The 25,812-nt window shown below is 39.9% G+C and overlaps 1 protein-coding gene across 1 annotated transcript in view; it reads right to left on the bottom strand.

The window, feature by feature from the left end:
• GPM6A (glycoprotein M6A) overlaps nt 1–25,812 on the bottom strand; it is a 135,897-nt gene that overhangs the window by 56,546 nt on the left and 53,539 nt on the right. The gene's annotated exons all lie outside the window — the stretch shown is intronic.

The raw sequence follows: 25,812 nt of genomic DNA, 5'->3' as shown, positions 1-25,812 counted from the left end.
GGCACCACCAAGAAGAGCCTGAGAAGCTATCTTGGATTGACTGGAACTACATTTTTAAAGCAAAACGCCTCATTCTCTTTGCCAATCAGACAGGAAACTAGCCTTTTTTTCCCCCATCACTTTATTTTCTTCTTCTTCTTTGATGGACAGGTAAATGATCATCCTGTATGCTGTATGCTTCCTTTAAGGCATCAGTGTCACCTTTCCCAGCCCTGCCAATTGTAATTCTAACAAAGACCTAATTTAAGCGAAAGCTCCTGGCTGCACATCTTGCAGCTTGTCAAAGAAATTGGCTCAGTTACTATTTAGGTACCTACACAAGGCTCCTTTTAGTAAGGTGTTGAGCCTGTGCTTGACTGCAAACACGTGGCTTGTCTCCTCAACTTAAAATCAAATTAACACCGTAACGTCAATACGATACAAGGAAGAAGGGGCAGAGAGCCAGAACTAGGTGACATCATGCTACAATTATTTCCAAATTGTACAGCCTCACCCTACACCCGAATTCATTGTTTTCTTGGGTAAACATCTATGAAAAGATTTAACTTCCACTAGTACAACTGAGAGCAAGCAGCAGTAGTTTAGGGATGGTTTTAGGCCACTATCTTTCTTTTCTTAAACTTTTTTACTACTCGGTGTGTCAAGCCCCTTAGAAAACATTTCCCATCTCCTTGCCCTTTTGTCCCTGACAGCCCCCGCATCTTTGCTGCCATCCTTAAGCTTAAATTGTTGGATGGTCACGTTGTAGAAGTAGCTGCAAAACCGGGTTAGGATCCGACCCGACCTGGCTGGGCCAGGTACGGATCAATTCTAAAAGCGGACGCAATCTGGCTCGGACTTTTCTTACCCTGTTTTACACCAGTACACATCACACCTTCACTGCTTCACGTTCATATAAAAACTTTACACGTGCGATTTTTATAAGCGTCCGCGCTGGTTTTGTTTATCCGTGTCCAAGAGGGTAAAGCTTCTGGTGAGGGCAGAACAGATTATTAAGTGAAAACCTTGGGAGGGGGATCTGCACGTGCTTGAGAAGATTCTCTCTTTTTTACACGTATTTTTATAGCTTGCAATGGAAACCAATGCCACTTTTCCAGCTAAGGAGCCAATTAAAATATTTTATGTATATACATAAAAACCTACACATTCACACCTTTAAGAGAAAGTAGGAACACAAACGAACACTCCGACTTGTGGGACGTTGATGGCTGTGACAACGCACAGAAAACTGCTCTGTGATGAGCTGTACTACCGTACAGACTCCTCAGTACATTAGGTTTATTGCTGTTTAACGAGACAAATCTTAATCTAGCAGTTAATAAGTATTAAAGTTACTGACACGGAGCAGTCGCTGCCTGAAACACTAATCAGCCAGGCATAACACAGTCAATCTTTGTAACCTTAAAAAAATCCCGCTGGTTGATTTAACCCAGACAACATTTGTCAGCTTCAAAATCACGCGAAAGCCAAAGGGACAGGAACGAAACAAGCTAGCTGCACAGATGTCATACAAATAAAGACAGATTTGGTCAATTGATTCAAGTGGTGTACATCTTTGTACACAAATTTGTATATCATGTATCTAAGGTTTGTACATTAGACTAATTGAAAAAGCATTATTATTACCAAATAGGTTATAGACACGTTATATGTATCAATAATGCATAGACGATTATTGAAACTATTATAGATATTTGCAATTATGTTTTTGATCTGCTGGAGACAATAAGGGTTTGTAAGAACACTAATTCTAGGCAACATTTAGCACTCTCGTTATAAAGCAAGTGGCAATGCCGTGGATCATAAAACTAGAAAAGCGGCATCCTTTCCATCCCCCTCACCCAGGGTTCACGGCGTCAACCCCTCAGTCCTTCTCCTCAGCCTCGGACCCAGCTGTTTCTCCCAGATGGAAAACTACTATGAGGCACGTACTGAAGCGGAGCTCTGCAGTAATTTTTTCCCATTCACCAACAGACTGAGTGACACCGGGCTTGGAGCCACGTCTTTTTTCTTTTTTTTTTTTCTTTTTTTTAGTGCATTATCCAAAATCTTGCAAACTCAGAGAACATTCCGCCGTGAATCTTCTGCGCGCTCATCTGCTTCATTGGAATGTTCTACAAACCTCTCACATATTTAAAAGGTATTTACGGTTTTAAACCTCCTGATTTTAGAGAAGGCAGCGCCCTTCTTTTTTCAGGCAATGGAACAGGGACAAAACCAGGTTATTTGTAAAGTGACTTTTTAGTTTGGTCCTCAGAATAACACTAATATGATTTCTCAGAATACTTATGTTTATATAGCTCTTTATATAATCAAAAGACACTTTACTGTTGCCCGTTCCAGTTGTGCGTGCTCCACACTCAGAAATGGCAAAAAATACAATTAGAGGTAAGTTGTGAATACTTCGATCTCGGGAGATTTTCCAGCAGGTGTGCAGGACGTGCTGGCAAGAAGCGTACGAATAAAATACCAAATACTCAGCTGCCTTAAATGATCTCTTTTGCCTTACAAATCTTTCCACTACCGAAGCGGATCGGGTGGGGGAGTTTACAGCTCTCAGCTCATAGCAGTGGAATTCTAGAACTCAAAAATCAGGGGTTCTTGGATGTAGTAGCCATTTGATCTTTCTTTTACTTGGCATTACATAGCCCTTGCTCTTTATTCCACGCCGTACGCAACTTCTGATCCCACGTCCTCCTGTTTTGCATCACTTTTATCTCCAAAGCCTCTCTTCGACAACATCTGCTCCCTTTACCCTCAGGCTGGCTTCATCCTGGCCACTCTTTTTCCCTTGAACACCTATTTGCCTGAGAAACAATCAAAGCGGAAAATCTTGCTCCTTCTCTTCAAAGCGGGGCGAGAGCAAGCTCATCGCACTGGGGGATGCGCCGTGGGAACACGGCCTGGGCTCCCTCTTCTCTCCCCATCCTTCTTCTATCCAATTCCACCACCGTCTCCAAGGCACTGAGAGACTCCCCAACGAAACCCACGCGCACAGGGTGTCGTATGCGTTTGTTACCCAAAAGGGGGGAATAACTTCAGCCAAAGCAGCAGAAGAGGGAATTATAGAAAGCTTCAGTCTGAAATTTTGAATATTCTGGATATTTCCATCTGGAAATAAAACCATAATCTTTTCACAGAAGCATTAGGTAACTTTATATATGACTGTCACTTCAACACCTCAGAAAGAAAAGTAGGTGAAGAAATAGATGATGATGGGGCAGACAGTGGTTATCCTTCAGGACGACCTGAATAACCCAGTCAAGACTAGTTCTGAGGAAGACTGTTCTGCGAAACTAACGAATGCCATCGTGTATGTTTTCCAAAATACATACGTAACTATGTGTAACGCTTTAAAATGTCTTATTTAGACTTCTCTATACTGGCGTCCCTGCCCAGGGCAGGGGGTTGGAACTAGATGATCCTGAAGGTCCTTCCAACCCAAACCATTCTATGATTCATTCTATGATGACACAGTAATTAGCCCCTTAATCCCATTTTAAAAAACCAACCTATAAATCTATCAATAAGCAGTTTTGCAGACATAAATAAAACAGAAATGGAAGTGTTTGTTAATGAACTTAGGATAAACAATTTAAAGGTACCACTCAGTGAAAATTTACACATACACTTTTTTCGTTGATAATAAATTTAAAGATACAGGTGGTACGCAAAGTCTCTGTCGACCAGTATGTTACATATTTTCTCAAGCCTAAAACTAATAATCTCAATGACACCAAACTGATTTTTGGTGTTTTTTACGGGAACCGAGTCATTAACTTTCATTCTACCAAGACCTCAAGTTATATATTTGTTTTGAACAGAAACATCTGTAGTGGCCACGTTCTATCGGCTTCAAGACGACCATCTATTCAAAACCCAAGCCATCTCCCCCCAGAGTTAAACAGCGTTTACTCCTGACTCCAGCAGGAACGGAAATCTCAGCAAGTATTCAGTGAAGTGACAATTTTTAGAGTAAAGGAATGAGTAACTGTATCAAGGAGAATGACTTCTCAACCAGACAGATCAGAATCCAGTGAAAGATCAATCTGCATTAAGCATGCATTTCATTTTCACTCTCTACAGAAAGGGGAAAAATCATTTATTCTTGTATATTAAAATACTAGAAGACATTTACAACTGATATATGAGAGGCAGACAAGAAAATTCCATTTCAAGAACACAGACTCTGAAATCACTCAACTGCTGCTTTGCCATGAAAGACTGTTTTCTTTCTAGTTTCACAAAGGTTCATCTGCAAGGTACTTAGGCACAATTATTTTCATTGAAGTTTATAGTTTCATCAAAACTCAATCTAGATAAGGATGCTGAAAGCCACTTCTAAATCTTAATGTCTTTTCTACTTACATTTTCTGCCCCCTTCCCCTTTTGTAGTTTCTTTTGCCACTAAGTCATGCTTCAATGAAAAAAAAAAATAAATAATTTTTTGGAACGCTGATTGCTGCACGGAATTAGAATGTTCTACTAATCCTGTGCTTTCTTGAACCTTTTGAGCTAGAAGCAAGGCTTATTTTCCCAGCTAAGATAAATTGAAGGGTGAGGAGGTAAGAGGTAACACTGCGAAGAGTTCTTCAAGAGCACAGAACATGAGATACAATTATTATGCGTCACAGGCTTTTTCTTCCTCCCAGAAATCTAAGGTTAGGGAACTACTTTTCAGACAGAAAAAAAATAAGTCTATGAAAGAGCAAAGGTAATAAAAAGTGGGAAACATGCTAAAAAACAGAAGTAAAGCTGCCATTTAACATTTTTATCCTAATAGTCACACCTACAAATATATTTTTTTAATCATGGATTATGAAGTCAGGCAAGACCAACTACAAGAAGCCAATATACCTCCTATGCAACCTACTCCTTGCCTAAAATTGCATTAAGACTGTAACTTACAGTTGAACAGCTTTTGAGAACGAAATCAAGTATTAATTTACGGATTTCAAATTATTCAGAATGACGCACACCTACAGGCGATTTGCTCGAAACATGAAATTAGAAGACTGCATGAAATTTAGGAGCGTACCGATAGCCTGAGTAGATCCACTTTCCTCCTCCACCAGTAGAATCTTCCAGTGCCCGTCTCTAATTTTTAAGTGGGAAATGGCTGTAGTAGTTGAGTTTGTTTAATGTTGGCTTTAGTTTATTATTCTTTTTTCCCAAATTCCAAGTACCAAGGAAAGGAAACATTATACACCAACGAGAAAAAGTTCAGGCCAATCCTGCGATAAGAAAGCATTGCCCAGGAGGCACGATCCGCGATGACCAGCTCGCATTTATCGCGTCTCTCTCCCGCTCTGCTGGTTTGCTCTACAGCGGGAGAGCTCTGCAGTTCTTCACAGTTATGGGATGCTCTCTAATCTCACATTTCACAGCCAGAAATACCCAACCCCTTGTAAATTATTTCACTGCAGCAGTTCCAGAAAAAGAAATCAAACAAAACAAAGCAAAAAATCAAGAAGCCGATGTATCAGATTTAGAAAGAAACCATAGATACAATAAAACAAGTTCAAAAGAGAAATTCGCAAAAGTATTAGGAGTTTGGCATGACAACAGTGTCTTTTAAATTCTATTGATAATATGTAAGATTTATATTGGATTTTCCGTATTTAAAAGACTTGTGCTTATTTTATTACGGTTAACCAAAGAAAATTTCCAGGTAGTGGGCTAGTCTGCCTTTGACGTACAGATGCTTTTTCTCATACTCTCAAGAGATTTGAGTTTAAAAGCTTTCTAATGTAATATATTATCAAACATACCGGTGATTTAAAGCGAGGTCACTACAGGCAGCGAACAACGGCTACGTTGTTGTTATTACCATATAAATAACAGACATTTGTCTTTCTTACAGCAGTGATTTTTACTTAACGTTGGTCTTATAAGTCCCATGGTGACTACGGTCCAATACTACTTGGAGAATATTAAATTTGTTTTCATTTTATTATCTTCAATTTATAAGTCTCCGTACTAATTCAGTAAACATGAACTGAATAGCATTAACTCCTGCTTGATAAGGCAGTTTACCATTATGTATAAATTTATTAAAAAACTTCTTTTTTTCTTTTTGTTTCTTCTTCTTTTTTTTTTTTATTAGAGGAGAGGAAAACGCGCACATTTTTACACTGAAATTAAAATCACATAGTTGTGAACCATTTTTTTTAAAACTTGAAGCTGTCAAAATTAATCCATAGCAGCCTTTGTGCACTAATTTAATTAGGTTAGCACAGTTATCTCCAGAAGTAAGCCTTTTAGTGTTTAAAAAAGGTCATGGTCTCAGGAAGTCTTACTGAGCTCCTGCACGGTCTCTTTATCGTAACACTGCGCTAAGAGTGATATATTTTCCTCCTGGGAAATAACAAAAAACACAAAAGCTAAAAAGGTCAACAGACAGAAGGCTTTGAGACAAAAAAAAAAAAAAAATTCGAAACAAAGACAAACACATTTGAAGAAAAAAAATAATTGTTAACATAAAAGATGTGTATCTATACCATATCCATACCATACTTATGGATAAGGATTTATATTAATTAATTTAGGCTAAACCCTGTTTTTTTAAGAAAAGCAGCTGGAGAACTCTTGTGGCCTAATGCCATCCCTGCAAACTGGCACTAGAGAATCCATGTATTTTGCCTGCCACGAGGCATCTTTTTGAGGTAGTGGAGGAGCTGCCCAGGGCTGTACAGTCTGGCCAGAAGGAATTTTGACTACCTGAAGAGGTGTTTTGAGCAATGCTTTCACCCCCCCACCCCCACCATGCCAGAAAATGTTGTTCATTAAAACCAATCTGTTGGAAGGGAAATTACGATTTTCACAGATCTTTTTTTTTTTTAATTCTTTTGTTGTTTGTTTGTTTGGGTTTTTTTAATATTTTAGTATTTTCAAATGGATGTCTGAATTTAAGCTATTTTTCTTTTTAAATTATTTTTATATTAAAGGAGATTTAAATAAATCCAAAATTAAAATAAAATATACATAGAGAAAGCTTTTGATAAAGACGAGTGAACTAACAATTTATAAAAGAGACTGAGATTTCAAAACTTCAGCTGTTTCAGGATAGAGAAGTTGCATGCGGAGTGCCCAACTCATGCCCCTTGTATTTTAAGACAGTGAGAAAACAAGACAGGGACAGGCTTTGGTTTATCAGGTAATTAACTATTGCTGGTTTTCTCTAATGACTTCGAAACAAGGCATCAAGATTAAGATAACCTTGCGACTTTGCCTCTTGCATCACGCGTTCTGCCTGCACGTACTTGAAGAGCACCAAACTTTTCATTTGCAATGAACATGTAGTAGCTGCACCCAAGACAAGCTTTTTCTGTATGTGGACTAACTCTTCTCCAGTTAACTCTTCTACTCCCTGAAGTAAGGTTTAGGCTGGATATTAGGAACAATTTCTCCATGGAAAGGGCTGTCAAGCATTGGAAGAGGCTGCCCAGGGCAGTGGTGGAGTCGCCATCCCTGGAGGTATGCAAAAGCCGGGCAGACGCGGTGCTGAGGGACACGGGGTAGTGGGGGTTTTGTCAGTGTTAGGTTGATGGTTGGACTTGATGATCTGAAAGGTCCCTTCTAACCTAGACCTATGGTTTTCTGAATGCACAACACAGAAGAAACAACCGAGGGCCCTAAACATCCTGTAGGGCTGTTCCGGCAACTCAAGGATCTGAAGAGAGCTGTTTTGCAGACCAAATCCTCAATGCCTGTGAAATGAAGTAGACTAAAACATTGAATTTTAGCTGAACTCTAGCTATTCGGATTAGATGCCAACAACACCGAAAGCATAGCAACAAGCTGAAGATTAACTGCTTAACTACGCGTAAGAGGAAAAAACGCAAGTTAATGGCATCCACGTTTTGATGGGAGCTTGCAACCAGATGTCACAGAAGACAACACAAACCACGACGCAAGTTTTCTATTTAATTTTCTGAAACAAGGTTGGTTTGAGAATTTCCATTTTCTAAACAGGATATTATCCAACAGGGAAAGTTACAAATTTCCCTGTTTGCTAAGACATACGAAACTTGCGCGAACTGCAACCAACTCGTCCATAAAATGTCATGATAAAAATATTTGAATTATGCCTACTTTGCTGATTACACTGTTGGTATGGATTTATAATGCCGTTTCCCTAGTTTACTAAGGGCAAATCTTTTGGTCTTTTTCAGTACGTGCAGCCAAATCTAACCGTGCCCGAGTGCAGAAGGCGGCACGAATTCTCTCTCCAAAGCCAATGATCTCTTCCCTACGTGAAGATTTCAGCGCCGCGTACGCTGCAGGCCAACCGCAGCAGGGAGCACTGTGAAAAGTGCTCTAACTGCTATTGCAACAACTCTAATTGACTCCAATTCCACAGGCTGCAGATAAATATCAGGGGGAATCTTCAAAATTATGCTCAGATCACTGTTAGTTGCTCCACTGCGTTCTCACAAGAAATAGAATCTGATATTCAATTCCGTTTTAATGCAGGGAGCGTATCAGTACGTTACATGCAGTCTCAGAAAGGGTTTTGCCAATTGCTTTTCAATCACGGATTAATTGTAATCAGGCTGGGTTACAGCCTCTAGCACAGGGAAGAAGAACGCAGCTGCCTCCAGGGATTTCATCTGCTTCCCGGCCTAGCAGAATTCATCCAAAAAGACAATGGGAAAAAAAATAAAAATCAATTTGCAGTAAATGGTTCCCCTGTGCAGCTCCCAACGCCCGCCGAATTCTGCAAGTAGAGTCGCTTTTTGAGTAACTAGACAACTCCTGGTGGGAAAATCTCGGTGTTGGCACAGGACGCGTGGTCAGGGAGGCAGCTGGGCATTTATTGACTATATTAAAGGGTAAATATTTAGAGTACCAGCAACGCTCCAAGACTATCTTAAATATAACACCCAAAAGACTCCAAGCAGACACTACTGACTACCTTCCACGCTCAGCACACAGACACATACAGAAGCTGGAGGCAACATCTTTCTTTTAAAGTTACAGAATTTCTCATATGCCTTTGCCTATTCTCGTTTCAGCATTACACCCCAAGAGAATGTTTACATAGCCAAAGATCTGTAACTAAAAAAAAATAATAAAATATTATTTTCCCGTGCTTTTCTGCATGGGAAACACTACCAAAATTTATTCATCAGACTTGGAAATCTGAAAATTCATGCCCCTACCAGTGGACTTGGCGTGAAGCCAAAATCTCATACTATTTCCATAGACCTCTGAAGAGGATTTCAGCAGCCAAAGCAGAAACTGGAGTCCTTGAGTAAACCAAGAAACCAGGTGACACAAGATCCAAGGCGATGCAGGCAAAACGGACACTTAGACTCTATTCTTCCTGTTTTAAGGCATCATCTGCTAGTAATTTTTGAGATTACAAACGCTTCTACTGCAACACAACAGACCAACTTTTTAAACACTTAAAGGCTGTGAATTCAGAATATAAAAGTAACTTTGTTCATACATGTTTGTAAAAAGAGACTCAGAGGAGGGAGGACGCGTGCAAAAGGAGAAAGAACCCCGTTCCTGAAACCAGAGAATTCCAATCCTGCTGTTCAAAGAGATACCGATGGCAGGTGGCCCAACGTCACCTACACCCACACCAAGTGGCCTCCAGACACCCGTTACTACAATCAGCAGACTCACAACTGGCTTTTTTTGGAAGTTGGCCTGCGTTTGGACTCTGAGGCATGGAAAAATGGCTCATATCTAGTAAAAAGCAATTTGCACGATATGAGTAATTGTATAGCTTCATGAGAATGACGTGCCCATTGAAGGGAAGTTCTTCTTGGAGAGATAAGCGAAGAAAAAAAATTTCCAGTCGCCATAAATTGCCAAACATAACATACAGAAACTTGTACATGCTGCCAGTATAGAAGACATCCACTTTTTTCTAAACGTTTAGTTCTACATTAACGGACGGGTTACTCTGCTTACATTCACCAAAAATCTAAATTTCTTATGCCCGAAATGCTGACAAGAGAGAGTCAGCACAACAGGGCCAAACCAGCACGATGTCCATCAGACCCTCAAAGCAAACAAGCTTTTCTGCAGGTCAGGAAAGCACAAGAACACGGAGGTTGGCAATACATTTTGCCAACAAGTTCCAGTAAACTGGGTAAAAAAACCCAAAAAACAGTGAATCTGCAAGCGCGTCTCCTCTAATGGCAGAAAGCTGCTCACTTCCACAAAGCACAAAAATGTTTACGTGAGCTCATCTCAATGACCTTGAAAGACTTTCTTCTGTTTTCTCCAATAGCATCTTCTGAGGAAAATCACTCTAAAAAGACATGAAAAGGTCAATATAATAGTTTAGATGATGACCATAAGGAACCTAGGAATCCCTCTAAAACTTAGGCATACCTTCAGACAGCATGAATACATTTCAGATCCACTCCACTAAGATTTAACAAAGAAGTTCAAGGCTTCAGAAGGTATCTAACGCGGTAGGGCAAGCGCAACAAAGAACTGCAAAACACACGGCAGGGAGCATCTTCAGCCAAAGGTACTGCATTCTAGTAAAAATCCATTCCCTTGGAGAGCAGATGGTATTTCAGCATGCACCAATTTGCAGCTCCGCTGATGGAAGGTTTTTTGTGGGATTTTTGTTGAGTTTTAAAAATTTATTTATTTATTTTAAACCTTGCTACACCTTCAAGGACTCCTCCCGCCGGCTTCTGAAGAACGGCGCTGGCTCATTGGGCTTCAAAATGACACTAAAAAACATGATAGCTCATTTTCTAGCCGATGCCCACTCCCACACACCTACAGTTAGGACAGTTAAGTGTCACCAAAATGTTTGTTCCCGTTCTGCTCCATACGCAATTTTTTTTCAAAGTAAACAGCCAGCGCGTTGCCTGGGAGCCTGGTACGACGTTTGTTTGTGGTGCAGGTGGAAGGTATAGAACCATAGAACGTGTTGGGTTGGAAGGGACCTCTAAAGGCCATCTAGTCCAACCCCCCTTGCAGTCAGCAGGGACATCTTCAACTAGATCAGGTTGCTCAGAGCCTCATCCAGCCTGGCCTTGAATGTCTTCAATGCCGTATGCTGTCACGCAAAGGGATTCCCAGCCTGGAAGGCTTCTCATGGCCATCACACTGGTGGCCAGTGCCAGACGGGCCTCAAAACCACTGAATATATACCAGTTAACTTTTTGCAAGACAAAATTTTACTCACATACTTTCCTGCGAAGACAAGGATTATAATTCATCATTAGCAACATATATATACGTTTTATTCTCCTGGTAACACACACACACACAAAAATCTAGTAGATATTATTTCTGGTTTGTGTTCTGGAGACCTCTAGGAATGTCTTTTTTGAGAGAGAAGGAAAATCTTCAGTTGACTGTTATCCAGCAGAGACTGGATATTTTAAAGGTCATCGACAACACATTTCAGCCCTCCTGAGAAGACGGCTATTTCTGCAGTCAGCAGCGCACTCGTCTTGCGAAGACAAGACAAACACGAATGCAGAACTTACATTAAAATAAGATCAGTAAAACGACGACACCAGCTGGAACAAACACAAAGGTAACTTGTCCTAACTCACAATTTCGAGTGGAGCAGTGTTGGAATTGCAGAATCATCATTATTACTATTTAAAATAACGATTAAAAATACATTCTGTCTTTAAGAGGTTCCAAATATTAAGCAAAGCAACTATGAAAAGCTAATGTGCTGCGAGCTCTCTTGTGTAGAAAAAAAAAAAAAAAGTTTTAAGAATCTTCTAGCAAAAACCACACAACATCATTGTCTCAGTAAATGAAAAACAAACTTGCAGCGACATTGGCCACAAAATATGAACTTACCGCTTGTCAAAATCAGTTAAAATGTTAGAACCTATTTTTATTCTGCAGTTGTGCATTTCCAAATCCATACTCTTGTCTTTCACTGCGCTGTGTTTTAGCCGTAGGCATCTGTGTGACAAGTGTAGGTAAGAAAGAGATGTACAGTACTGCAAGTCTCTAGGAGCTGCATAATCTAGATTAGTTTTTAAGTCTCCAGTAATACTCACTTCTGTTCTGAAACTCGAGTACTTTATACAACTGTAGGAGTACACTTGCAGATAAACTACCTCAAAAAAAAAGATCCTAAAAGAGAATCGAAGGCTAGACAGGTCACCATGATTTTCTCTATTAAAATGCGTCGTCGTGATTTATGCTATGAAAAAAATGTTGTCCCCAAAAGCGGAATTACTTGTCCATGCAGTAGAATAAAGACGGTAATACCGCTCTGGGATTGATCCTCGGCAGCACAGACACTCCGCTCTTCACCTCCTCCCAAGCCCAGATGTTTTCCAGCTGGGATCCCTTCTTCCCTCTCTCCAGCCCTCGTAACTAGATTGGCCGTGCCCAGCTTCTCCAGTACCCCGGTTATCTCCCAGTTATCTCTAACACAAGTGTTTTCCATGGATTACGTATATCCTGAACCAACACACGAACGAAGGAAAGTAAAAGGGCTGTGAAGAAAGGAAGAGGCAGGCAGGGATACAGGGAAAACCAACCGTGCTTACATGGGAGGGACGTGAAGTGGACAAAACCATGACAACGTAAGTTAGATTTCATGAAACTCCTTAGGCTATCTTTTTTTTTTTTTTTTTTTTTTTAATTAAACCCTGTGCTTAAGACCTCATAAGCTTGTATATCTTGCTTTAGAGTCAGGAAGGAAAATATCTTAAGCTGACAGAACACAGGAAAAATCGTGGAAAGGAGGACTCAGAAAAAGATAAGAAAAGATACTCCCAATACTCAGGAACGCATATACTTATAATATGCATTGTACAAAACTTTGTTAGAATATTTAAAACATAATTCCATGTTCTTCCCTGAACATTTTTTGTGCCAAGGCCACTAAATTCAATCAGGTTAAAGACCCAGTGGAGATCCTTTAGTCCTCTTTTATTTCAAAATTTAATTTTCAAATTTTGAGTACTTATTATGAATTAATTTTTTCCACAATATTCCATCCCCTGCATCATCCACTTGCACACCTTTACACTGTGGTATCAAAGTGCTTTAACAATTATATATTTTTCAATTATGCAACACTAACGTACAGCATGCTAAGACAAATTAAGTCACCCCAAAATATGTAATAACTTAACATCCTTTTCTACTGCTTTGTAGATCAAGAAAAAAAGATTCCAGAATGTAGGAGAAAAAGCATGTCACTGCGATGTCAGTGTTAACATGATGCTGATAACTATAAGTACACAATTTTGTCTTGAACCTTTAAAGAAAAGCTTACAAGCTTGCTGATAATCTAAACATAACTGATTTTTCCTTAACAAGAGTTAGGCTGATTGGTATTTTTTCCGCTTAAAAAAAATCATTCCAAAGAGGCTAGTTCAAAAATATTTTGCAGGAACGTATCTGCTTTGATGAAATTTTCTTCACAGAATTTTCTTCTGTCATCTCAGACTGGAAATTCTGCTCAAAAGTACAGTAGAAATGGAAACATAGAATGGTTTGGGTGGGAAGGGAGCTTAAAGGCCACCCGGTGCCACCCCCTGCCCTGGGCAGGGACACCTCCCACCAGCCCAGGTTGCTCCAAGCCCCGTCCAACCTGGCCTTGAACCCCTCCAGGGATGGGGCAGCCACAGCTTCTCTGGGCAACCTGGGCCAGGGGCTCACCGCCCTCACAGCCAAGAATTTCTTCCCAATATCTCATCTCAATCTCCCCTCTGTCAGTGGAAAACCCTTCCCCCTCGTCCCACGGCTCCCCTCCCTGATCCAGAGTCCCTCCCCAGCTTTCCTGGAGCCCCTTGAGGGACTGGAAGGGGGCAGCGAATTGCCTTGTTGTTACATCAAAGTACAGGCGTGAATCTATTTCATAAGGTAGACATTTAGTTCTCACAAACTAGAGCTAATTTTTCATGGTTTTGTGAACTTGATTTTTATTTGATAAAAAAAATTGCTGGAGTCCCAAATCCTGGAGGGTACAAAGCCTGTTGCCTGCTCAGATCTTCTAAAAAAGTGACCATTCAACATGTCTCACATCATAAGACTAATAAAGAATTTGCAGCTTGAGTTTGCAATTGGAAATCACTGTATCACATTAACTCCTGGAATTCTAAATCATACAGATACACACTGCAGTAAGTTCTGGTATGGGCAGCAAAGCAACTGTGTCGTTACAAACCAACACCAGCTCCAGAACCCACCTGAAGAACCCACTTGGTTGTTGGGTTCCATTATCTCCAGTGTACTCTGATGAGAACACCTAAGGATTTTTAAAATGTATGAAGCAAGATCAGAGATGTCTCCAAGAGCTGTGGCCACACTTTAACTTCTTATTTCTTCCTCCCTTTAAAAGTACCACCAATTTACAATAGGTCCGCTGGACACAAACAGCGAGTTCCTGTATCACTGTGACAAGGAGATTCTGAATCATCACAAGGTCTTCAGCCCGCAGAGCAGGTGGGTCAGCGAGATGGCTCGAATCGAGTTTGATTTTATACGCATACACTGCAACTTTTATAATAAGCTTATTTTCTCTCTCAGCAGGCTTAATAGGCTACAATTGTTTATTTTTCTGGCGTAAGCCTGATAAATAGGCTTTAAACATTTAGACTGGCCAAGGGATAAAGAACTGCATAAGACAAAAATGCAGTTGGTTTTATTCGAGAAGGCCTAGGCAAAGGGGAAGGATTGCTTTAAAGGCAAAATACATCTACTGTTTTATAAGCAAGGGAGCAGAGATGGTGGCAATCAAAGTAAATGGAAAGTAGTTCACTGCAGTATGAAGCTCATCAAATATTTACCTCCCTCAAGGGTACAATATCCATGGAATTGCTCAGGCTGAGAATATTTTCCCTGCGGTATGGGTTTTTTTAGTACGCACGCAGCCCTCAAGCACAGTTTTGCTATCAGATCTCATGCAGGTAAGTTCTATTTTGCAGTAATGACAAATTTTGTTGGTTTACGTTACGTGTAATTAAAACAATGTTCATAAAGTCAAGATATTCAGAATAAAAGAAGAAATAATAAATTTATTTTTAAAAGGAATAAAACTATTGCAATCAAACGACAACTATTTATTCAGTGTCACTAAGGACGAAAGAATGGCTGCAAAGTGACTTTTGTTACCTTAAGATTCCTTTCCGGACAAACCCAATCAGTACATAAATTACTTAATAAATAATCATGTTGGCAAAGTATTTTCCTTTGGAAAGTATAGGATGCAGGGAAGTTCATGAGGCATTGCGTTCAGGTATAACTCCCCACTCTTCCCTACATCGCGACTTCCCACCCTTCTTCCTCTTTCTGGATTTTCTACTTCAAGCACCAGGCATCGGGATATTTTTTTCTATGGAGCCAGATCAACGAGCTCTTTTTTCACTAGTTCTGAATTTGATCTCATCTGCCAAGGTTGCGGAATGATGTGGAATAAATGAACACCTGCTCTTGAAAAGGAAGCTATCTGAACCGCCAGGCTTTGGCAAGAGCAGCAGAGAATACGCGTGTCGCCCAGAAAATCTGTTCCAATGGCCACTTGCCAAGGCCTTTGTTCCCAGGGAAGCACAGGTTAGAACGGCTGTCAATAATTTCTCTTTAGAAGACAAAGAACCAAGTAGAACCCAGCCAAAGCGGAATAAACCCTCAACATTCGTAAACCAGACAGTTGAAAAAAATTTTGCAAAGAAAAAGATTTGAGGGCCTTCTTTCCTATGACTTCTGAACAGCGAGAAATAGCTGATTTCCACTGATTCAGCCAGTAAGGATTCAGTCACAATGAGTCATGAGGAGGAAAAATTGGTCAACGTACTATGTAACAAACTGACTTTGATGGCAAAAATCTGGTACAAATCCTTCCTTAAAAAAAAAAAACCAACTGTATTTTGTAATGAAGTTAAAAATACAAAAATATGTATGCAAAGAAGTTTTGATTGCTTAATTATTTTTTGTGTTCTGGTAACGAGACATAGAGGCTTCCTCATCTATTCTGATGGATTTACCCTATCTGAGCAGCACATAACTGGAGATTAGTATGAGCTAAATTGTAAGAAAGGTTTGAAAAATCTTAATTCAGAAAATTTCACTAAATAATCTTATATTTTAAGTTGTGAAATTCTCCAAAATTAAAAAAAAACAGTCTTTAGACATTAAAGTATTAGGAGAATCAGCAGCAGGAAAGTGGTAATACTGGTTTTGATGGGTGTTAACATTTCAGTTCTAGATGATCCATATTTATGAACAACTCTTTGAAAATGGAATTAAAATGTCCAGACAACATAGGAGAATTTACTAGTCATTCTCATTTATACTCTTATTTACTTATGTCCCTACATAAGTTTGCTGTTCCTCCTTTTAATAAGGAGTTTGTGATCTGACCCAATAGGACAAAAAAAGCCTGGGGAGGAAGAAGAAAAAAAAAGTGAAATTCAGTATCAGAAAGAAAATAGAGAGGTGAAACTCCGAAACAGTAACCTGCAATTATATTTCCATTCTCCAGATGTCTAAAAAAAAGAAAATTGTTTGGGAGTAATTTACTTATGACAAAATATAACACACACACATAGCCCATCACAAAATCATTGTCGATAAATACGTGTAGCTGAATTTCATCCTCTCAAGGAGCTGTAACTTACCAATAATATGAGAGAAGCTCAAGTTTTCTGTTTAATCTGAATGTCAGCACACAAAGGACTGCCTAACCTTAAATTATCAGCTTTAAATAAAGCACTCGGACAAAGTGAGTTCGTACGCGTGGTCATTTCCTGATAGAGCACTGATAAACTTCTTCAAAAGTCTCAAGAATTTGATGGGCTAATGTCAAAAACTATTTCTGCAATGAAAAACAGCAGCCTAACAACTTTCACGAGAATGTTATTTCTAAATTGCATTTTTGACTGTCAGCGACAACTTAAGCGTTTAATGGGGAAATATATTTCGAGTCAATAAAGTAACTAAATCGATAGTTCTCAAAAGCTATGGTTATCAGCGTACACTGACTTCAAAGCCATGTGCAGTGTGTGTTTGGGAGTCTTATTTTTAAAGGCTTCTGTACTTCATCCAAGGAGATTCTATTAGTCAAAAGAATTAAAAATTACATGTAAGAACACCGTTCAGATGTTTATCCACAAAACAAATGTGTATCTCGGCCCAAAATAATGAGTAAAATAATGTTTCCGTAAAAATTAAAAAAATAACCGACCTAAAAGAAAATCTAAGAACGGTTATAGCAAAAGCAGGTATCCTAAGGAATAATTAACTTGAGCAACTTTTAAGAAGTGAAAAGACAAATTCATAAAGCAAGTATAACAGAGCCACGCTAACAGGATCCTCTACTGCCCTCATATCATCTATGAAATTTCTTCGGGCTTGGTGCTTGTTTAAAGACAGAGTCTTCTCTGTCAGCATCTTTCAGAAACGCAGCTCTCGTGGAAGTCTGCAAAGAATGTAATCTTCTGGGACCTATTTGGCATCTATAAACGCGACCGAGTCTTAAATTTTGTTCTGGAGACATCAAAAAGATAGGCATTATTCTTTCCTCTTTATAAAGGACAGTGTTAAATAAAACAGTAGCTTTCTTCTAAAGATAGTAACAATTTTTGCTCTTCCGTAGCTGAACACGGAAGACTGCTAAGGGTTGGGTTTTTTCTTGATGCTGGCATTTGGCGTATTCAAGACTAAACGATGAGCTTGCTTAGCTGAGCATCATTTTGTCTTCAGCCAATGGTCTGATGCTAAAGCTTTAGCAAAATCCTACCAAATTTTCTCTTTTCTCTTACTATTATCTCTGTGTATTGGCTTGAGTCTGAGACAGCTCTTTGTAAGATTTCTGCTGATTTCTTCCCCAAAATATCTGTGTGCTCGATGACTGCAAAGTCGGGTCATTGCAGAGTTCACTTGAGTGTAAGACGCGTCTATCTCCATAATTTTAGGGTGGCTTTTTTTTTTTCCCCTCCTACAAATAAAGGGGTTTATTAGAAAAGTTATTCTTCAAAAGATTCATTTGCCTTATTGTTTATAGACTTCCTTTATTTGCCTTATTTGCATGTCAAACGTCAGAGCCCTGAGGTGAAGCTAGAAGTGGGACCGTAGGACCGACTCCCCATCCAAGGAGAAAGTTCTCTGGGACAACTGGGATGCTTAACGGAATATCCTGCTCCGGCCTCAAATGTATGGTGCTCTTAAATAACAGCATAAAGGTCAAGAGAAATTTAACGATATTCCTGAAAACTTTGGCAAGAAAACACCAGAGGGTTTATGGATAAGTGAAGGCTTCCCCATGTCTGGTTAACAAACTGTTTGCTTTGGGGCAATTAATTACACGTGTCCTCCACGATGGAAGCGGAACACTAAATTTCTCAGTAACCATGAGAGGTCAGTAGGGCTGACGTCAATTTTAAAGATAATGGCCTAAAGATATTTCAGGGTTTACAATTGAGCAATTAGCTCGAATTTACACTTGCATGGATTTCTTCTTGTAGCAACCTTGCCCCTGCCTCGTAAAGCTGATTTCGTTTTAGTCTTTACAGCACCCTTCTATCGCACTGTAGAATTGAAGATTTTTTTTCTATAATTTTCTGCTTTTCCAAAGGATTTAACAGCTTACTACCCAAAACCGTTCTAATAACATGGCCTACACAACTGTAAAGGTCGGGTTTTTTTTAACTCTTCTTTCCCAGCCATAGCAGCTATAAAAGCAAAGAGGGTCCTGGCACTTCACAAACTGTGAAGAACAGATTTTGTGCTACTTTTTTTTCCTTGTTTTCATGCAATTAAGAGAAACATAGTGACCTACCAAACTAGCACGGTATATGGGAAATTTCCAGTGCTAGCTTACTGATAACACCGGGTTGCAATGTTCTACTAGATGTCATGAGGCAAGTCTAGATAACACCGAGTTGTAATGTTCTACTACATGTCATGAGGCAAGTCTAGAAGGAGTAATGGATGCTGAATTTCCTCCCGCTCCCCCTTTTATTCTTTTGTTTGTTTGTTTTAACCCCGAATGGAACAGCAGAGTTATCTGGGACATCTATACTGAGGGCAGCATATTTGAGATGTGACAATTTCAATTTCTACCATATGACATAAAACGAGAAAGAAAAGGCCTCCAAGAGCCATCTGGCCATTTCCTACCATGACAGAGAAACCAGTCACACCCAGCGCACTTTTATCAATTTTCTGGTATCTTAATCATGAAAGCCCTTGCCAATGGATATTCTCTTACTTCCCTTTAAAATGAATCAATTTGGATTAGCTTTTCAGTACATTCTCATCTAACAGCCATCATTATCATCTACTCATTTCACAGCCAACAATGGTATAGGCTCTCTTCTTATTTCCAATTCAAGAAGATAAAAGAAGAGATGAAGAGTCTCTGAAAATGGAGAAGCTTAATAATAAACAAGGAATACTTGTGGAAAACAAATCTTCAAGGAAAAAAAAAACAAAAAACAGTCAAGCGAAACAAAACCCAAATAATTACATTTTTCCCCAGGTACAATGAAATACATATTTGGTTGAGAGTCTGGATCTGGATACAGGTGTATCACCATACTATAAATAACGTGTTACACTATTTATCATAATTCCTCATGCCTTATAAAATACGAAAATGACTTAAAAAGCCTTGGTTACAATCTCTGTCCTACCTCTTACTGCTGAAAAAAACTCCGAAGTGATATAATTTCATGAGTTCTATGAAATTTAAGACATATCTGACATACTATGTAGCAACAAATTGAAATATGAAACTCCTGTGCAGCATGAAAAACACATCAGGAAGATAAAAATCAAAGCTACAGAGACAACATACTTCATATGACATCGTTTCATCACTAGCCATTTACTAAATGAGTCACTAAAGAAGTTTTAAGGTTTAAACCATTTCTGTATGCATGCAAATGTTTTCAGTTGCCAGCATTTCTATGTTCACTAGTTGGGGACATTACTGATGTGGAAAATTGGGTCCCCAAGATCTTACAAATGAAAACGAAAACACAATATTTGGGGTAACTACCCTAATCAAAGCCACACTCCTTGAAATTCAGGAAAATATTTTCACATTCATAATTTTATATTTTCATGGATGCTTATAGACACACAGACAGAGCAGTGAAATAACTGATCCTACAGCTCAGTTGAAAACGGAACAGCAATACACCTTCCCTGATTTTATAATGCTCAAGAATGTTCTGTAGGAATATAATTTCTTCTCAATTAAGCAAGAACGAAGCCAGCACTTGAAAGGTCATTACTCTTCTGTTATTCTTTACTTGTAAGTCATTGCTACAATAAAAAAAAAAAAAATTTGTTTTCCTCAAGGTTTTCCCTACAATTCCAGCAGAGTGGAATTTGAGGTGCAACATATCTGAAAGCCTTGGAAGTGCTTTGAAGAGGCCCAGAGAGTGGAAAGCTCTTGTGTTCTCTGTATCTGATGAAGTGTCACAAACAAAAGAGCTTCCCGCCACCTGATTCTCGACGTGTCAAACCCCTCTCTCCGCATCAGCTGCCCCTAAGGCAAGATGAGAGGCAGAAGCTAAAAGAGTCAAGAAAGCATCCATCTTCACTTCCAAACGGTATGCCTCTAATTTCTGACGTCATTAATACCAGTATTAATCTGTTGTATTCGGCGAGGTAAGGCAGATAAAAGCCAGGTTGTTTTTGTTTCATTAAATTTAGTTTCTTCTAAAATATCTTATCAATATCTTGCCTATCAGAACTGAGAGAGGTCCTCACAATGGCCTTCTAAGCGTGCAGCACTGGTTAATAAATAAATAAATAAATAATCATCATTACTTTATGTTCCCAATGTAGGCATATTCTAATAGAGGATTATCAAAGGCGGTACAGCCTCTAACGTCTCCTGAAAGGCCCAGGATGCAACGACTGACACTTCAGCAATAGCTTTGTTTGCAAAAAAAAAAAAAACAAAAACACATTAAATGCAAGGCGAGATCTGGAAGCTACAATCATTTCCAGGGGAATTTTCGGAGGGTCACAGGGTGCAGAAAATTTCACGCGCGCAGCCCAAGGAAAGGGTCCAATGGAAGAGCTGCTTTATTAAGCTCTCTACAGCTGCAACCTCAAAAAAGGCTTCAATACAAAGGAGAATTCTTGTCCAGCTGTACTCTCATTTTTACTGGGAAATCTGCTGGCAGAATAATGCAAAAACGCGTGGCGAAATGCTGAATGAGGAGAAAACCTCTGCTTCTATTGTTTTGATAGAAGAGGAAGAAACACAATCCTCCCAGAGGAAGGAAGAGCACGGGCTGGGTTTCTGCAAGGACCTACCGCTCTTCCTGGGAGGTTCAGAACTCCGTCAAAACCACAACAGTGGGTAAACCGTACGGATTTGTACAGGCTGATTTGTACCTCAGGGCATTAAAAGAAGTTCTGCAGCAGGAGGAATACATGCTAGAAGGAAGTTATACGTACATTTCTTGAGGCTGAAGACTTCAGGCTTCGCTCTGTAAAATATAATAATCCACAATTCTACCTTCTCTATAGCAAATACGCGGCAGGACTTAAGAAAACAGCTCCTGAACAGTCAGAAAAAAACCTCTATGTATTTCCCCAACTGTAGGAACACTGTAATATTTTAGACTATTTTAGTCTGAGGATTTTGAAAGCTTTTTTCGCTCCAAAAGCCATCCACTTTGGGCCAAACTCCTTCATGTACTGCCCCGTTCATTTCTACCTAAACTCCCATAACACAGATCGAAGTCACAAGAGCCAATTTGGCTTGAACCTTTTCACGCCAACAGAACGCCTGGTGAATCCCGAAATGCCCCTTCCATTAATTCAAAGTCGTAGCTATGGGAAAGAGCCCCAGATTGCACGTTCCTGACTCAAGGCCGTCTTCTTCTAGAAGCTTCTCAGGTTGAAAAGGAACCTCAGGGCAAGAATGGGATTAATTCTCTATCTCTAAATACAATGGGATTAATTCTCTATCTCTAAATACCAAGAAACAGAGAAAAAGAGCCCAATGAAACTAAAATATTTTGCTACTTGATGCCAGTTGCTTCAGCTTCATTCACAGCCTCAACTGTGTGTGTGTATGTATATATATGCGTGCGTGAATATATATACGTATATATTTGGCATCATTATACTTCCACAACAAGTTTCTTTTATGGAAATAGAGCTTTAAAGAAGCTTCAGAGAATATCAGGTAATAATCCCGGTTACTGCCAACAGAGGTTTCCCTGAATATGCTTGTTCCCTGCTCCTGCCTGTCTGAAGCGTGGCACATCATGCAACGAAATCTGCAGGGAAGCAAACCAAAACAAAACCCCTCACACCAAATTAAACCTTCCGAAGAGTTTATAAATATTTATCTTCACTAGGGACCACCACAACCAGCGGCAGTGAGGAAGAACAACGTTGTAATCAGCAAACTTGGGGATCGTTTTGGGTTTTATTTTGTATTCAGAAATTTGACTCGCGGTGGCAGTTGTTTTACTGTCCCACATAAACAGCTGTGAGCAGTCGTGATGCGTATGGAAATTACTGGTGATCATATTCATCTAACTTAACCGCCTTTGCAAATGGCAAGCCATGATGGAAACTGGAAATGTAGAATCTGGTTTATATCTAGCATTAATGAAGAGAAAGAAACATCAGGAACCTATTTTTGGACTATGCTGATTTTAGTAATTAATTTATGGAATAGAAATTCCATGGAAAAATATTTAAGTTCTTCTACCCACATCAATAACGGCGGGAGCCAATGCGAGTTCAGCATCAGTCTTTCCAATCAGTGAACACCAGCCTAAGCATAATTCGGACAAATTCTGGAGCACTGTTAAAATAAATAATTTTTTACTCTTTTTTTTATGCTCATTTATTCAAATACATCATCCTCCAGTGCTGACATATAAAAATTCAGAAGCAGTAGTTACTACCCTTTCTATACAAGTTCTTAATGACCAAATTCATAGACAAGCTGCGACTGGCACAGCTTTATTCCTGAAAGCATTCCACGGGGTTCGCTTCAGCTGTCACCGGGGACATGACCGGAATGCTAATTCTCTTTAACACAACCTACTTGTACCAGCTCTTCCTGTAAGACTATCTTTTCTTGAAATTCAGAATTCAGGAGGTGTGCGACAGTACAGTGGTTTAAAGAAAAAAAAAAACAAAACACAAACTTATGAATAAATAGGAGACTCCTAATGAAGTACTACTGACTGCCAAAAATGGGGGCGAAGATCTCACACAGCCACTCGATGTCAGTGGGCTCTGCTGGACAAGTCTTTGGACATCGGCTCTCTTGCTAATGCACCAAAGCATCCATAAACGCACAATATAAAAGCACATTATCAAACACACAAGCACGTGCAGTTGTAGAAGTCACAAAGGATGTCTGTGACGAATAAAGGCTGCATCGGAGATAAATGAAGATCCCTCACTCTAATTCAATGAACGATACTAGCACGCAACCAGCGTTTTATTAAATTGTCACGTTTCTCCCGTAATCTGAAAGGAGAAACTCCAACATTTTACCTACAAGCACATTTTTGTATTTACAAGAAACTAGAAAAAATGAGTTTTGGTTGTTTTGATTATTCTTACAAAATAAGTAAAAATTTCCTTGCTTCCTCGACTATGGCTTAACACAGTGAGAGAAGGAAAAACAAATTGAAATTATAGTTTGATAACAGTGTGAACTATCCAAGTTGTACTTTCCAGGCCAGAGGAGTGTGAATGTTTGTGTTTCTTCACTAAAGCGCTTCAGAGCTTCGAGATAAGACGGTTACAGAACATGTTATCAATGACATTACTGATGGGAATTAATTTCTGCTTCGTCCGTTAACGAGGACAAAAATTTTCTTAATCTTTCATACGCAGTTATTACAAGTCTTAGATCATCACCTACTTTTAAAACCCCATTACACCTTTAGATCGAAGTTCAAAGGAACTTTAGGAGGTGTCATCCCCTCTACTGACCCCACGGAGCGCCCAGCTCCAGGGAAGGGCGCGGGACGGGGTCAGTCTGCAGCAGCTACAACTGCAGGTCTCTTTGGGGCATCACGATATGGGCAAAAAAACCCACCTTCCAACTTCAACTGAGAGCAATAACAAGTGGCAGAAAATGGGGGGTACGCGCGTAGGAGGGTTGAACGTCAGAGATTGACTTTTTGAGCCGTCACGCAGAAGTTTGTTCTTTGCCAGCTGCAACAGGTACAGTCCGATTGGAAATTTTTGTAACAGTTGGTATAAAAGTGGCATGGCCCAATTCTTCCAATTTGTAGAGATATCAGGCAGAAGCCCCAATTAGGATGCTGATCACACACTGCGCGTCTGCGCGCTGGCTGCTTAGATCGGGCGGTCTGGTGCCTTGGGGCTGTGGAAAGGAAAGGACAAGAAGAAGGGAGCCTGGAGAGAAGATGAAGGCGAAGATCCTGGCTGGAGGAAAGATCCTGGAAGTGGGAGAAGATCCAGGAGATCAGACAGCTGGATGGAGACGAATGGTACGGTCACCCAGGGTCCTTGGCTAACGACGCCCAAGATGGGTAAGTCCAAGGAGCACAGGAACCAGTACAACTTTCTGCACAACCAGCCTGGCCCAGCAGCATCTCTGTGGAGGGAAACGGTGATCTACTGAACGTTGTGTTGGGGAGACAAGAGATGAACGGGACAACGTGAGTGAGAGTGTGAGATAATTAAGTAGGGGAAAAGCTCCGGTCTAGGTGTTTCTTAAATAAATCCTGGTATACAAATCAACTCTGGGTCGTTTACAGCATCTCATTTGTGAGAGCACCTAAAAAACTTAGGCATCATGTGTATTTTATAATTATGGCATAATTATAATGCCATAATTCTATAATAATGCCAATTTTATAATATGGCATAGTAAGATATATCTGTATATCACTTTCAAGTAAAACTATGTGGTTTTTTAAACACAAGTAATTTCAACCACACAAAGCAGATACTCTGATGTGAACTACAAACGGACATAATCAGAATTTTTAAATGACGGAAAAAATGTCCTGAGGTTTTTCTGCCTTACAAACCAGAGACTTCTACTAAAGTGAACACTGAGCTATATTTTAGTCCCATAATGCAGCAATGATTTTTCTCCTTAGCAGTTTTCCCTTTTCACATTTCAACAAGACAGCAACCACCGAACTTTGGGGAGAAACTCAAATCTAAGTCTTATCAGGATTCTGCTCAAGCACAACGATTGTTTTTCTGCCCTCCTGCTCCCGATTTGCAGATTTTCACAGCTGCAGGGGCTTGGAAGAGCATGGGAATCTGCAATGTACTGCCAGAATATATTGAGAGCCTTCTGGAAAGAACTGGCGCAGGCTTCCCAAGATCACGGTTAGGAAAGACATTTTTATTTCCAGTGATTGTGGCTACTAGGAGGGTAGGATTGTCCACTGTCTGCTCCACCAACCAATAGTCATCGCTTCCAAGGCTGCAGATTATGGACATTCAATACCTCTGTGCCTAAATGACTTCTGCTTCTACACAATCTTCAGACAGTGACACCTACATCTCAGTTAGATGGTCACTTTCTCTTGTTACTCCAAAAATCCTCCAAACAGGAGTAACAGAGAAACTCCTGCCAATTTATTTCCTTTTGGGAATACTTTTACTGGATGAGCCTGGGGACAAAATGCGTGCCAGCTAAGAGACCTGGTAGATACCAGTCTGTGCACTTCACCTTTTATTCTGACCAGTCACCGCCCCCTCGCTCGGCTCAAACAGCAGCGAATTTAATAGAGAAGAGAATGCCCAGAGAAGCTGTGGCTGCCCCATCCCTGGAGGGGTTCAAGGCCAGGTTGGACGGGGCTTGGAGCAACCTGGGCTGGTGGGAGGTGTCCCTGCCTAGGGCACTGGGGTGGGTACTAG

The sequence above is a fragment of the Chroicocephalus ridibundus genome, chromosome 5, assembly GCF_963924245.1.
Source record: "Chroicocephalus ridibundus chromosome 5, bChrRid1.1, whole genome shotgun sequence".
NCBI lineage: Eukaryota > Metazoa > Chordata > Aves > Charadriiformes > Laridae > Chroicocephalus > Chroicocephalus ridibundus.
The sequence above is the reverse complement of the archived record's forward strand: the minus strand, read 5'-3'. Positions and strand labels throughout refer to the sequence as shown.